The sequence below is a fragment of the Tetrao urogallus genome (assembly GCF_951394365.1).
Source record: "Tetrao urogallus genome assembly, chromosome: 8".
Lineage (NCBI taxonomy): Eukaryota > Metazoa > Chordata > Aves > Galliformes > Phasianidae > Tetrao > Tetrao urogallus.
The window spans coordinates 2,263,349-2,278,812 of record NC_136821.1 but is presented as its reverse complement, the minus strand read 5'-3'; positions in this window follow the sequence as shown (position 1 = coordinate 2,278,812).

Genomic DNA, 15,464 nt, shown 5'->3' with positions numbered 1-15,464 from the left:
CCCACCCCCCGCGCTCCCCTCCTCCCCCTTTATTGCCCTTTGTGTGCGTTCGCCGCCTGCGCCGCTCCGGGGCCGGCCGGGAGCCGGGGGGCCGCTGAGGTGAGTGGCGGGGCCGCGAGCGGGGCGAGCGGGGAGCGGTTGTTTACCTCAGGGCCGGCCGACTGTCACCTCGCGGCGTCGCCGGGCCCGGAGAGCGGGGAGAGAAGCGAGGGGTTTGGCTAAGGACCCCGGGGGTGCGAAAGTTCGGGGGGTTTTGTGGGGAAGGGAGGGGAAGCGTCGGGGTTTCGTGGTGCGGAGCGGGGGGTTCGGCGGGCGGAGCGGGTTGTGGAGAGTCCTGGAGGGGAGCGGGGTGGGGGGGGTTGGAGCTGCGTGAGGGTTTGGTGCCGGGTTTTGGCTCGCTCCAGCCGTAGGCCCCGGTCATACAAAGACTTGTTTGCCCCCTGAAGTTGGAGAGCCGGGCTCGCCTCCCCACGTCAGGAGGTGCCTCGGAGCTCCGGGGTTCGGGTGGTCAGTGGCTGTGTTCGGTTTGGAGTTGGCTGAGGTTGGGATCTGCCTGCCCGTGTAAGGCCGGGGCTCCGTCAGCAGCCACAGCCGTGGTGGTCAGCGGGGCTGCAGGCTCAACCGACAGCTTCCTGCTAATTAAAGGAAAGCTACGTGTCAAAACGCCTGGAATACATACGGTGTAAGGGGATAAGCTACTTGCTGAGCTGAGTCGGAGTAAACGTTGGCGCAAGGCTTCCAGAGGTTAAAAAGAATCCAAAAGTCAGAGTTGAGGTATTGATACGTAGCTGATGTAAGAGCCCGCTCTATAAGTGGGATGTTTGCTGCTGTCTGCTTCTTTCTGGAGCTTAATTACGCTCTTTGTAATCTTAAAAAGGCAGCCGGAGCGTGTGCTGAGCCATGAAGTAGGCCGTGAGGTTGTGTTTCATTGGGGCATGGCAGCCAAATGGAGGTCAGCGTCGGGCGTGTGTTGCCTCTGCCTCGTGCTGCAAGGGTACCCACAAGAAAGGGCTCGCCCGTGGGTGCTTTGGGATCTCCAGTTTCTAATTTGGAGTGGTGGTTTTTTGTGACTGAGCTGGAACGAGTTTGAGATAGGAGTAATTAGATTGGGTGAAAAGAATGGGGGAAATGTACGTTTGGTCCGATAGCTTAAAGATGTCACGAAGAAGGCTTGAAGGTAACAGCCATAACTCTAGTTCTTCCTAATAGTTTGCCTTCAGTTTTCCGTTAGCTTGTGAAAATGAGATACTTTTGGTTTTAAACACATGAAAAACTTTGACAAAGTGATCATCGTCTTTAGAGCTTGTGAGAATCATCTTCAGACCCAGCTGATACACGTATAAAAGCTCAGGTTCTTTAAATACATCATTCTTCTTTTAGTTAGCTTACTGCGTGCAAGGATTGGACAGCAGAAGACTGTCCAGGAATAGAGGACTCTAGGACCCTGCACATAGCAGGGGGATTGAAACTAGACGACCATTGTGGTCCTTTTCAACCCAGGCCATTCTATGATATTATGACTGTTTCCTTTTCTTCATGACAGTGCTCTGTTTTTCAACCTGAGATACCACTGGTGTACTCTCATTTCTGTGTGGAAACCTAAAGATTATGCTCCCTGTGTTTGCGGAGCCGCAGATCTGCCTGCAACTTCCATGGCCTACAGCTGATGAGATGTATTATTTATTGTAAAGATTAACACTTTTATTTCTGTGTGTTTCAACGATGAAGATAGGCAGGACTTGATTTAATGTGGTTGCTCAGTAAAATGCCCTAACAGAATTCTGAAACTGGGTAGAAGAACCCATAGAGTTTTCTGACTGTAAACCTTAGAGATGGAATTGCTGGCAGAACTTCATTTCCATAGGCCTCTGCAGCCATGTCTGTGCTGAATGGACAGCCGCTGCTTGGGGGATTGGATAGGAACAGTCCTGAGGAAGCATTTGTGGGGCTGAGGCTCTGAACGAGTGTGCTTGTGTTGTGCCAGAGGTAATTCCTGTGTTTCCACAGCAGTGCCTCATACTGAGGGGTCTAAGGCTGTTTTGGGTTGTCTGGCCACTATCACAGCGACCTCTTAGAAACTGGAAGAACTGAATCTATTGGCTCATTTTACTGCAGGCTGCTAGTTATCAACAGTTATAACAGAGAAGCAGTGTAGCTTTTGGCTTTTTTAATCTCTTTATGCTGCTGTTATGAAAAGGTATTAACAAATATTTGTTGTTTCCAGGAGAACTGTGTGCATGTATTTCAATTATTAATCTTCTGAGCAAAAACGTAGTGATTTCTTTATTTTACGTATTCCAGGTTAGTGACTGCCCAGGCTCGCAGTCTGAGAGGTTGCTTTGAATTAGCAGGAAACCTGTGGCACCAAGATGTAGGCTTTGCTAGTTGTAAGGGTTCTGCCTGGGCCAGGCTTGTACCTGTCCTTTAGCAGTAAGTTTTCCCTGGAAGTTTGTTGTCATGCTGCCCGTTGTAGTTGACTATGTTCATTTGTATTTAGTCTAGTTAAACAGATGTTTCAAGAGGACCTTCTTTACGATGGAGGACTTTCAGTAATTTAATTTTTCTCTGCTTATAATCCCTTCATTCTTTGGATCTGGAGGGATCAGTCTTTCTGTCCCTTTTAAAAGCACTGAAGATGTTGGTGTAAGCAATACTCCTCTCAAAAACAGAATGCCTTGTTTTACGTCAGGGTTTATTTGACTCAGTTTGTCAGTAGGTTATTTTTTCCCCTACTGTTACTCATGGCGATTGTTTGCACATGGAAGGTCTGCACCTTGACTGCAGTCCATAACTAGAGCATCCATTTCTGAGGCAGCAGTGGGTCTCCAACATGGATGGATGCTCCTTCTGGAAGAGAGCATGCTGTGTGGGTGGCCCCCCATGCCTGTCTGCAGCCCTGCTGCTCCCTGCCTCTTCCCAGGCCTTAAGAGGTCCCATGGCCACAGCAAGAGGAGGATCTCAACTCTATCTAGGTGGTTCAGGGCACAAGTTGTGGAAGCGGCTAAGCTTCCTTTTCAGACGTGCTGTTAAAACTTTTGGAAAGCGAGGAGCGGTTCTGCTGCTGTGTTTGGGTTTGTTACGTTGGTTTGGGGCTTGGTTGGTTTGGTTTAAGGACCCTATATTGCTTTCTCTTTTATCCCAGTGGAAGTGAATAGCAAAGTTACCATTGACCTCAGTAAGAAAAAGATACAGGTTGCATTTTTGAATGAACTTTTGTCCTTAAGGACTTTGTTTATGAGAGTGTTTGAAACCACAGACTTTCGCTGACTTTTCATTGTAGTTATTTCTGGAACTTTTCATTGTAGTTCTTTCAGGTGGCACGATGCTGCTCAGTCAGTTTCAGGTAGGCCTGCACAGGAGCAGAAGCCTGGATTTGAAATAAAATTTTGGAAAATCATTGCAGACAAGTCAACTGTTGAAGCCTCCTGAAAGCTGTGGAACTACAGCTAAATCAAGTGGGACGCTTAGAAAGAGCAGCAGTTCAGAAATTAAGCAGTGCTGACTCCTTTCTGCTGTCCAAACTCAGAGTTCTTTATCACTGTGGCTGCTATTCTTGATGAATTGTCTAGATAGGGGTTCACACTTAACAGACTTATAAAATCAATTTAAAATTTGTCAAAACCGTATCAAATACAAAATTATAGCTTGTGATTTATATGTGCATATATGTCCTACTGCATGCATGGGTACATATGCATGTATGTTTAGCTACATACACAAACGTCTGTGTGTACATGCAGGAATATATTAAAAAAAGAGATGCAAAAGTAGATGCATTAAAGCAGTGCTTAAAATGAAGCAATTGTGTGGCTCTACAGATTTGCCTTTGGAGTTGTACCTCTGAGTTGTTCTGATCAGGCACACGGCAGCAGGAATCGGTCATTACCATGAGATGGCTATTCATTGACCTTTGTGAGGCGACTTGATCAGCTCAGTTTGTCTGCGGCTTGACAGATGTTCCCATTGCGGAGTTGTCCCTTCCCTCCTGCCCTTCCCGTGGGGAATGGCCATGGAGCAAACCATGGCTTTGAGTGCCTCGTTCTTCTCCAGATGTTGGAGCTGAGGGACGTCGTAGGGGTGATACAGAGAGCTGGTGGCACGTGAGGGTTGTTGGTCACTTTGCTGTTATCGTTGCATGTTCTTTCTGAAGCCCTCTGTTTCAAGGGATTGAAGTTTACTTTAAAAATGAAGATGTTTCAAGGACTGGAAATTTGTTGGGGTTTCTAATAATTGCCTTTATTAAAGTAAGAATAAAGAGTTTTGTTCATCCATTAAATTTTTCAATGTGCTTTTTTCATGTCTCTTATTTTTCCTTTACAAGAGATATTTCATAGTAAAGCAAGCAGCGTTTTATCAATTATTTCCTCACAATGGCTGGTAGCTAGGACCTGTAGAAGCAATATGTTGATTGCATCTTTCCCATCTGTGGTGAAGGTGAAGTCCAGGATTTAAACGTGTGTGTTCTCTTCACTTGAGAATAGTCTACATTTTCAGTGACGTTAAATCCAAGTTTATTTTGGTACCTATGAAGGAAGAGTGGTCTCAAATGTAAATAGCATCTTAAATCTGAGGCCCTTGGTTTGCCCAGTCAGTAACATGGCCACGCTAAGGAATATCCTCGAGTCAGGGAACCAGAGCAGTTGTCAATTGTTTGCCCAACAAATCCTGTTGGATCAAATGGTGAAATTCTCAACTTTCAGATAACAAGAGGCTTGCAATAATGTTGCCTCGTACCCTGCTACCAAAGGGAGCAAATGCAGACTAACGTAGGAGAAGAGCAAAAATCAGCCAAGGGAAAGGTAGACCTATATAATACAGATAGTTTGATTTTTCCATTCGGTCTGCCTGGCGTTTCAAAAACTTGACATTAAATTTCAGTTTACCAATTTTTGAAATTTTATTTTCAAGCTCTGGTAGATCTTTGCTGATGCATTATTTAAGGTTGTCTCTTGAAGCCTACTAAGATCTTCATTTAATTGTGTAAAACGTTTCGGTATTCAGTCTTCAAGCTTTTACCCATATACCTTACCTATATTTTTGTACAGGTATATATATATCTATATATGTATATATACACACACACAGGCATATGCATGCAAATATATATTTACATATACGCATAAATTCACCTATACACTTCTATATATGATTAGCCCACTAAAATTTGCTGTCTTGTAGTGGGACTCAGCTGGCACTGGTTTATATTTTAATTGTGCACCCAAGCTACTTGTAAGCTGTGGGGGAGGGGGGCTGTTGTTTTCTTTCATGACTTTTAAGACTTTGATGCAATGAACACTGATGTATGTATTTACTTTTCTTGTATGTACGTGCTGTTGGCTTGAGGTAAATTTTATTTTCTACATGCAGAAGAGAACCACGTACATGTTTGTTTTTTTTCTGGATCAGTATGCAATCTTTAGATGAGAAGAAGGATTTTGTTTAAAAATCTGGATTTTTACAGCAGAATTTCCTTTTTGCTGGGTTACAGGCCTTGTAAGCTCCATGAGGAAGAAGCTTGGCTAAGGCAGGTTGTTAGAAGGCTCAGGTGCAAGAGAGGGATGTGTTGGGACAAATGTGATGCAAGCATTTTAGCTAGGTTGTTCTCCAGCATGGCTACTTGGAATGGGAAATGGTAACGTCTTTCTGATAGTGGAATGGTCAATAACATTTTTATAAATGCATTTTGAGGCATTAGAGCTTTTGAAAAATACTGTTCCATTTTGCAGCCACGTGTTTTGAGATGTTCTGCCTTCTCATTTCTTTTCTCCAACGCTGATTTTTAAGGGTAGCCCCATTTGAAGACTCAAGTCCTTTTCCCTAGCAGACTCCCATTCATGCTATCTCAGGTAAGATTTGGTTTTGTAAAGATGCCGTTTCAAAATGTTTTTCCTCCTTTGCCATTTGGTCACACAGGAGTCGTTGCCGAAGGATTTCTTGGCCAGTTTAGAAGCTGTAATCTAGTTAAAAGGTTTGTTTATGCTTCCCATCACTGCGCTGCTGCTGGTATTGGAGCGCGGGCCGGAGCCAGGCAGCTCACTGTTTACAACATCCCAACTTCAATTAAAGCTGCAGCCTTTGCTTTGCTAAATAGCAGTGTGGTCATGGCAGCTGCAAATAATTGCCAGGAACGGTAGAAATAAGACCGGTAACTTAAGATTACTCTTTTTCTTGGTGTATTCTTCTGAACGTTCTTACTTGTTGTTCTTTGCACATTTGGAGCCTTGCATACATTTTCAGGTTCAGAAATGCTCTGCACTTTGAAGAAAAACTTACGCCTATTAAAGACTCAAGTCTATGGGTGGGACTGGACCTTTCCAAGGCAAAACAGTAATTGATTTCAGTGGAAGTTTGTCCTAAATAAGCTCAGTGGGATATGTTCCTCTCTGTTGAGCAGGTATCGAAATGCTTGTGCCGTAAGTGCAACATTGGCTGCTGTCTGAATTCAAAGCCCCACTGTCTTTTCTCTGCTAAGATAATGTAAATGTTTCAGGCTGTGAAGTCTCACCTTCTCAGGATAGCATCATGGGCTGTATTTAATGGAAAGCAACTCAGGGGTTTGATTTCTGCTTTTCTGATTTGTGAACTAATAGCATAGATTTCACTTAATCCTTGGAACTTCGTGCTGGTGTTTGTGTTTAGGGATTATGTGTTTAAAAATAGTGAATTGTTGGAGCCTTTTAAAACCCGGATGGCTTTCCTTACAGCCTGCCTCAGTGGTGTTAGCAGTGTGTGTGTGTGTGTGTGTGTCTGTGAGCCATCTGAACCACAGCAGCCTGCCATATCTGGCCTGCAGGCTATTGGTTCCTCACCTCTGTTTTAAAATTAGTAAAATCATTTGCAGCGTGATTCATTTCTAAAAATTACTTGTCCATCTGTGCTGAGCGTACTATCTATAAAGTTGCAGTGCTCACTGTGGTGGTGTGGATGTTTTTTCCTGAAAGCTGGGTTTTTGCTCATAACATCTTTGGGGCTCTTGCAACTTGGCCAGAGCACGATGCTATTCTTTAATAATACCCCAAATTTATATATAATACCCCCCCCCCCCCCCCCAAGTCTATTTTTATCAGTTTAATTCTTCATTTATTGATATTTCGTGATTAAAGTGCTATACATTAAATAACTTCATCAGAGAAAGCATGAATGTTTTGTTTGCACTCATGTCAGGGCTCAGAATGACGTGACAGCAATGTCAATGGGTGCAGCGTCAAGCCCTAAACATGAGGTTTTCATGAATTCTGACTTCATTGAAGGAACTGGGGGAATGAGTGTCTCTAACCATATAATGGCCACCTGTGCTGGTTGTTTGGTGACTTCTTCATCAGCTGAGATGCAGATTCCAAGTGGATCACCTTACATATTTAGCTTTCTTCCCATGCTGGTGGGTTTTGCTGGTCTTTTTCTCATGCTCCTTTTATTTACATATTTATTCTTCTCATCAACTTCACAGTTATTATTCATAACTGAATCAGTCCTGACCATCTTTTACACAATGCAGAAATCATTATCTGTGTAAGACTTCTGCTAAGAATCTACAGCCACACGGTGAAGCTGGACTCGAGGACTGAAAAATAAGCAGCGCATTAAAAATTACCTTTAAGGTTCTTTTTTAAAAAGTTTAAAAAAAAAAAACCGTGAAATTACTTTGTGCTGATGAATGTATTTTGGTGCATAGGACCTACGTAACTTTTCTTCCTTGACAGTTATCAGCACAATAACTCACATCAGAAAATGAATGCATAAATTTTCTCTCCCATTTTTTTCTTCTTACCTGAAAGCAATTAATCTGATTTCTCCGAATACTGATATATGAGGTATGAAAAGAAGTTGTTGGATTTTTTTTTTTTTGGTTAATTTCTGCCTTTGACAGAGCAGGCTGAAACCCATTTATCCTGTGGTGCACTTGTTGGAAATTTAACAAATTTTAACAACGCAGTGTGAAAGGTATTAATATTCAGCTTCTGCTAATTAATGCAAATAATTATGGTACTAGTAACTATATATCTAGAACACTTCTGAGCTTCTGTTATGGAAAAATGAAACAATATTTTTTAGTTACTGTTTTGGTAGAAGTAATCAAAATTCATATGTAGAATAACAAACTTTTTCATGTAATGGTGGTGATTGTAAAACGTTTCACTGCTAACTGCTGGTGAACCTTAAAGTGGAGGTATCTTAAAGCATCTCCAGTTATCACTGTCTTGGAACAAGAGTTCTTTAATGTTTCTCAGGTTTCTGTTTAATGTTCTAACGTAAGGTCTGAAAAAAGGCCTGTTGGTGTGTGTGCTAGAGGTCTCCACAGGCAGGTGGTATTTTAGGATTAGGTTATACAAATGCATACTTCCATCAAAAATTTGCAAATAATTACTACTTTTTAAATCTCTGCACTAATCCTGTCGAGTACAGTCCACAATTATGCTGTCCCCAAACTGCACAGACCTTCCTGCTGCTTGCTTCACTTGCACGCTGTGTTCCTCCTACATTGGACTCCGCAAGCGCTCACTGGCTGTTTGTTGCTGTAAGACATGGAGTTGACACTCAACATGGCAGCACCAAGTTTGGAATGCCACGAGTAAGCACTGCCAAGTAGAAATATGTTGCAGACAACCAGCAGCAAAGCTGCCTTCAGCAGAGCAGCTGGCTTCTTTGAGCGGTGAGGTGCTGCACGTGGATGAGTCCTTGCTGTCCAAGTATGAAGCCCTGGCTTGTATTTTCACATGGTGTCAAGCAGAAGGTGCTGCTGAGACCCAGTCTTAAGAAAGAGTCACAAGACGATTTGGTCACAAAAAGAAAATAGAATAGGCATAAAAGTGCTATCAGGCTTATAAATAAATGCATAATATTTGTAGTAGACTTGGAAGAGCTGATGGTTAGTACATCCAGCTCATCAGACAGATGTGGGCAACGAGCCCCACTGTTTTCAAATGGTAACTACTCTCAGTAGAAGTGCTCCAATATTGTGATTTTTGGCCCAGATGTTTAGGCTTCCACCAGGGCAGGAAGTCTCTAAGCAACCGAAGGCATGACTTGAGGTCGTTCTGCTTCAGTCCCACCGAGCAGCTGAGCATTCCACATCTGGGTGCTGGGGAAGCATTGGACAACTGTGCGCTTCCCCAGATGAGCAGCTTGCCCTCACAAAGCCCTACATGTTTAAGTTTTCATGAGGAAAAGCATCCCTTCATTGTTTTCTGAGCAGGGTGGCTGAAATGCTCAGCATACCTTCCCTGGCTCTCCGTTAGTTTGTTTACTTTGACTGCATTCGTTCTCATTCGTCTCCTATACAGACAGCTCTAATCCACTACTGTACATGCAAGTTGCTTTTGTTAGTTCTTTCTGAACCTCCCCATGTTTTTTTTCAACATCAGATGACCAAAAGTAAGCACAATATTCCTAGCAAGGGGAAGCCGCTGATTTATGTGGATTATTATAATCCAACATCACGCAAGCAAAATCAAAAAATAGTTTGACTACCTAATGATTCAGAAATGCAGAAATGTTGCCAACAATTTTAGCATTTGTTAGCTTTGCACTTGAGCAAATGCATTCTGGTAGAGAATTTAACTTCTTATTTTTTAACTCTTGTCTTCAGAGTTTACAGACTGAATCTATTTCACAGCAACAGGAATGTCTTACAATTAACAGAAAGATGAAAGCTACTTTTAAAATTGCTTTCATCTGCCTTTTCAGGTTAATGTTTCTGGATGTACTCAGGGACAGTTTTCTGTCAGTTACAGGCAAAGGTTTCTTATTGAATAGGAGCTTTAAGAAGATGTACAGCATCTCCTGGTTGAGATAATAGTCTGAAGTACGGCTTGTGCCATAGGAAATAAGTTTGATGTTTCTTAGGGACGAAATAAGCATCTCCTAAATAACATCAGTTTCTGTGTGTTATGGGAGCTTTAGTATTTCACAGAAATGGGACTAAACTAAACATTTTTTGAGGAGCCTGAGCAGAAGAAGGAATCAGATGTGTTGATTCTGTAAGCTTTGAACAATCTGCGTTTAAGGAGTTATTTTCTGATCCCTTTGAATTCAGTGGCTGAGTGCTTTGTGTGCCTCTTCTGGACGATGTCTTTCTGTGCACTTGTCAATCCTACTGGAGCCTTGGTGTTACTGTAATATAGAATAATGGTAATAATGAGGGATTTTTTTCCTTCTGTGAAAATGATTTTGGACTTAATACAGTGGAATGGTTTAAAATAGTTTGGCAAAGAATAAGAAAAGTGGTAATTTATGGTGAGCAGAAGAAGAGATTTCTAATGAGAGAAACTTGATTTCTAAATCTAATTTCCATTGGACAGCTTAAATTCCAATTGCTGATGCTGTTCTGTGTTAGCTGCTTAGTGTTTGTGTTGGCTGGAAGAGAATGTCTTTGAACTTAGGAGAACTTAATTTTTTCATCCTTTATTTTCCTGTTCAAGACTTAACAAGAAAAAAAAAAAAGAAACTTTCCTAAAATACTTAAATTTGTTTTTCTCTAAACTACAACAGCTGCACAACTTCCTTATAAATAACTATTTTGATAGAATTCTGCCAAAAAAACATGAAAAAGGGAGTTGTTCAATCAGCTGAAATGAAACGATCTGCAGAGCGGCAGCGAGTTATGTGCCTTCCCCCTGGTTCAGCATCTGATGAATAGTATGCTAATAGATGGGTTCTAAGTTAGAAAACCAGACTTAAGGGAATTTTTAATTGAGATTTGATATAGCAGTATGCTGGTCGATTGACTGTTTGACTTGAGATAGATGCAGGGCTGGGTGGATCCACCAAAGTGATAATGCCTGTTCTGCAGGAGAAGTAAATGCGCGCTCAGCAGCTGCATTAGCCTGCACTGAGCCTCTCGGTACATGTTTTTCTCACCACTGTGAAATGCAGAATTTTAGAATCAAGCTTAATTGTTCTGGATTAAAGCAAGGCAAATAAACTTCTGCGACACGGAGATTTTGAATATTCAAGAGTAGTGATCTCATTTTTGTTTATCAACAGGAGAGTGCTACATTGCTTTCACTTGTACCACCACTTTTTTCTTGATTTTAAAGTAGAATGTTGTTTCTACAGGAAAGTGACACTCATCTATTCTTTGATCTATTATTTTTCCAATGTATTTTTGTGTTTTGCTTTTTTTTCATATTGCTGTGATTCAGTGCTACCGTTCTAATACTGGTTTGTTGCTTAAGCTTTAATAATGTTTTCCATAATAAAACTTTAGAATGATGTCTGGACGCAAAGCTGTGTTGCTGTATTGGAGATGATTGCCTTCCTAAATCTGAATAGCATATGTTTGCACAGATACGTCTGTGGGGTTTTTTGTTTATTTGTTTTGGAGACTGCTTCACTTGACAGTATTACCCAGTGGGAGCTCTTTCCCACCCAGAGCTGGCTGAGACCTGCACATCTCTGTGAGGTGAGTTTATGTCCAGCTCAGGAGTGTGGCGCGTTTTCCTCTGTGAAACAGAAAGAAAAGTTTGTGACTTGGGCAAAAAGCACTTTCCTCATTTCTGTAATTTCTATAGAGACTTGTGTGTTTAGTTCTGAAAGTCTTTTTCATAAATATAGCTATAGAATACCTAAGGCTTTTCAGCTCATCTCTTTAAGGCTTCAAGGGCAGAGGATTTCTTTTTTTCTTTTTTTTTTTTGATTAAATTTTTGAGAAGGGAAGCTGTCAGAACTAACTTTATAATTTTTCCTTTGTTGAATTGACACTATAAAATTTTATGTTAGCGGATTTGATAAAAGAAGGAAGAAAAGGATAGACTGCAAGTAGGGCACAGAAGAAAGTTGTAGGTTATGAAATATTTTCAGGGAGGAAAGGCAGTAGTTCGGTGTGCTTGCGGAGTTTCCTGTGTCAGCATTTGAGAAGCCTGGAAGAGATTATCTTCAGCCAACAGTAGGTAACTGAGGACAGGATGTGGAGGGAGGCTGAACTACCAGCACAAAGGGAAGGCAGACATTCGCCTGTTTCAGAGCTGGGTTTGCTTTAGATGTCCTCTTGATCTTCTGTTCTTGAGCTGAGAGTTTTGAGCGCTCTGATTAAAAACTGAACGCTCATGTCTTGAAATAGGCATTCTAATAGGCTTTTAGATATTTTCTTTTTCAGATTGAATTTGTTGTTACAGAGAAATGATAGCAACTTAACAGATAAATTGGAGCATTTAAACACTCGTTTGTCTTGTGGGGCTGGTTTTCTACCCTGTGTTTCTTTCCACATCCATATATGTTTTATGGAGAGAATTTGCAGCTCTCTGGAATGCATGGGCAGTACTCATAGAATTAGTTAGGGGTCAGCTGGCCAAGAGGGTTTCTGCAGTGATGCTTGCTTGCTTCTCCTCAGCAGGTGAGCTGCTCTCTGGGCACACGCATCGCTCCCTGCTGGTTTCAGCTCTGTGCCCTCCCAGACTTCTCTCTGCCAAAGCTGTCCATTTGTCATCAGCATTTAAGAAAAAAGCAAACACACATCTATAGTCATCCTCCCAGCCTCATGGACTGGTAATGCTTCTGGAACGTGTGCTGGAGACAGTGGGGTGTGTTCGTATTGAAGAGTGGAGCAGGTGGAGCCAGATACGCTGTGCTGAAGCCATTGAGTCTGAGATCAGTCATGCTAGTGCCAGTTGAGACTTGTGTTGGGCTTGCTTGTATCGTGAGAGCATAATCCTTTCTCAGATGCCATTCTCACAGAGCTATGATTTGTTGTTTTAGGTTCAGAGGATTGACTTGGCTAGGCACTTGACTTCTACTGGCCCTCTGTGATAACAAGGATCAGTGCAGCATATTATTGTGTTACTGAACACGCCTAAAGATTGACAGAACTGTGAAAGTGTAAGGAGACCAACACCTTAACAGTGCTTTGACCCAGATGTCTATGTAGCTGCATCTTGCAGTTGTGCTTTGTTGTTGCTGAGTTTCTGAACTTGTGACTGCTGTAGCCAGTCTGCGCATTGATATGCACTCTGTTAAAGAGAATGTTTCAGTCCAGTTGCATGATCGTTTGCCATCACCTTTTCTAAGCTCTGCTACAGCAGATCCAGTGAGCTTCTTTGCTTATGCCTCTTTCTTGGCAGGGCCAAACTCTGGTTCTGCCTCTGTTGGATGAGCAGAGCCTGCTTGGTGCTGAGCTCCTGTTTCAGCAGGCTACAGCCTGAGTCACTGAGGGTTCAGGACCTCTTCCCACCTTCTGACTCGTTGAAGGTGCTTTCTGCCCTCAGAGGGAAGTTGTTACATCAGGCCCAAGAAGTGGGATGCATGCAGCAGCTGCCGTAGTATCTGCAGCTGCCTTCTGATGCAAGGTAGATACAAAGAGGTGAAATACATAAATATGAATACGTGAGATACTTGAGAGCTTCTGTAAGGCTAGTTGATCATACGTGGAACTTCTCTGATGGTGAACCAGGTCTCATTTCACTTGCTAGATGAATGACAAGTGCTACAGCAGCCTAAAACCAGGTGGACGTTACCCAAACTGCAAGAATTTGGGGATTGGGCTTTCTTTATCAGGAACTTGTTTCTGCAGTCATGGAGATGCTTTCAGTACCTCACATATACTGTGCAGCTAGTGGCAAATGAAGAACATAGCACGTGCATCTGAAGTGATAACTGGCTTTGGAGAGGATAGCCTTCACTGATTTAATTGCGTGCTTTCATGGAGGCTCAGTAGTGACTGACTGGTAGTGCAGGTCTTTGCTAGCCATATTGACTCTTCCAGTAATAAATGTAACAAGTTTTGCATTGGTAAAGTGTACAATTTCACACAGGTGGGGAGCTCTGCTGTTCATTTATTTAGGCAGTGAAGGGCTTATACTTTGTGAACAGCATGAGTTTTCAGAGAAATATTCCGTTGTCGTTACCCACTTGGCGCTTAAATAGTGACCTTGGAGTCCCTCGTATGGCCATGTTTAAGTCACAGAGTTAGCAGCTCTAGGATGAGGAGCATTCTGTGCCTCAAGACAAAACCACAGCCATTTGAATGGCAGCGTTAAGACGGCGTGAGCAGCGATGGTGGTGTGCTCTGCACAGCAGACATGCAATTGTAGTCTGCAATGGGTGCAGCTGTGTGCAGGCACATTTCATTCAGTCCAAGCATGGTCCAGGTGAGCCAGTGTGTTGTTGTCTTTGCTTTGCATGAAGCTGTAGGTACAGAAAATCCATTGCCATGATGAGAAGGAGAATGTGCTTTTCTCTTGTTGGTTTATTTTTAGAGGTATTATAGGGTCTGGTATTGCAGACCCGTCAGTAACAATGCTAAAAGTTTGGATACCATTTTCTGATTCTTCTTTCAAATCTTTAAAACGCGTTTTTAAAAAAGATGAAAAACGAAATCTTTAAATTAACAAGTACATGGGAGGAAAAAAAAAAAAAAAAAAAAAAAAAAAAAAAAACCAATTTCTTGCCCACTGGTAAGTTCACAGTTAGGACAAAATAGTAAAACAAAACCACATGCCAAGTTGTGCCCTTGGAGAAGTTCTCCAAGGAGTTTGCAATAGTTTGCACTGACACTTTCATATCCGTATTCCACAGCGTTTCTAGCACAGATAGAGAGCCCAGATCAATGGTGTAATTTACCAGTGTAGACCTGAATTTCTATTTTAAGCAAATAAAATCTTAAATTTTTGCTTAGGAGTTGGGGGGCGTCTTGTGAAGGAGCATTGTGGCCTCTGACCTCAGGTAGCTATAGAGCCAGAATAAATACTGATGGAAGAGCATACCGAATTTGTAAAATATCATTCTGAGCAGAACAAAAGGATTCTTTCTATCTCCTGCCTGAAAAATACTCTTGATTCTTCCCCACCCCCAACAGAAGGAATAAATGAACAAAGAATTCAACTGAACTGAGACAACAACAGAAGCAGAAAAGGTAAAAAGCCCAAACCAATGAAGAGAGCGGAAAAGGAGGGTCATAAATGATTTGTTGCGTGATACCTAGGTTGTTAATGCTGTTAATGATTGAACTGTTTATTGGGGATTACAAAGGGTTAGCAAACTGCTCTGCTCAGGAATGTCACCGGCTGACAGCATGAGTGCAGCCAGGCTAGCGGGATGCCAGGCTGGGGATGGCTACAGGAGGGCCTGAGGACAGCTGCTTTGGGGCTCTTTGAGCTTAATTCAGTGACAGGACGATTTGGACTCGGACACTCTTCTGATGCTAGTAACTATATGGAACTATTATGTTACAGGTGTGATAGAGTTACAAGGAGCGTGGAACTTTACAGAAATATGCAGTAATACTTGCTAGACCTGTACATCTAGTTTGGGGGTTGGGGATTTTTGGTTTGTTTTTAGTTTTCGAAGAGTTTTTAATAAATACAAACTTCTTCAAATCATCTGATAGTTACATGTTTACATTATTTCCCTTTGCTTTAGTCTGCCTCAGTTATTACAGTGATCAGTAGAACAGTGTTACTAGCATGCAGCTGAAGCTACCCAGTTGCTTACATAAAGCTCCCTCATAAATGCAATGTTATTAGTTAAAAACT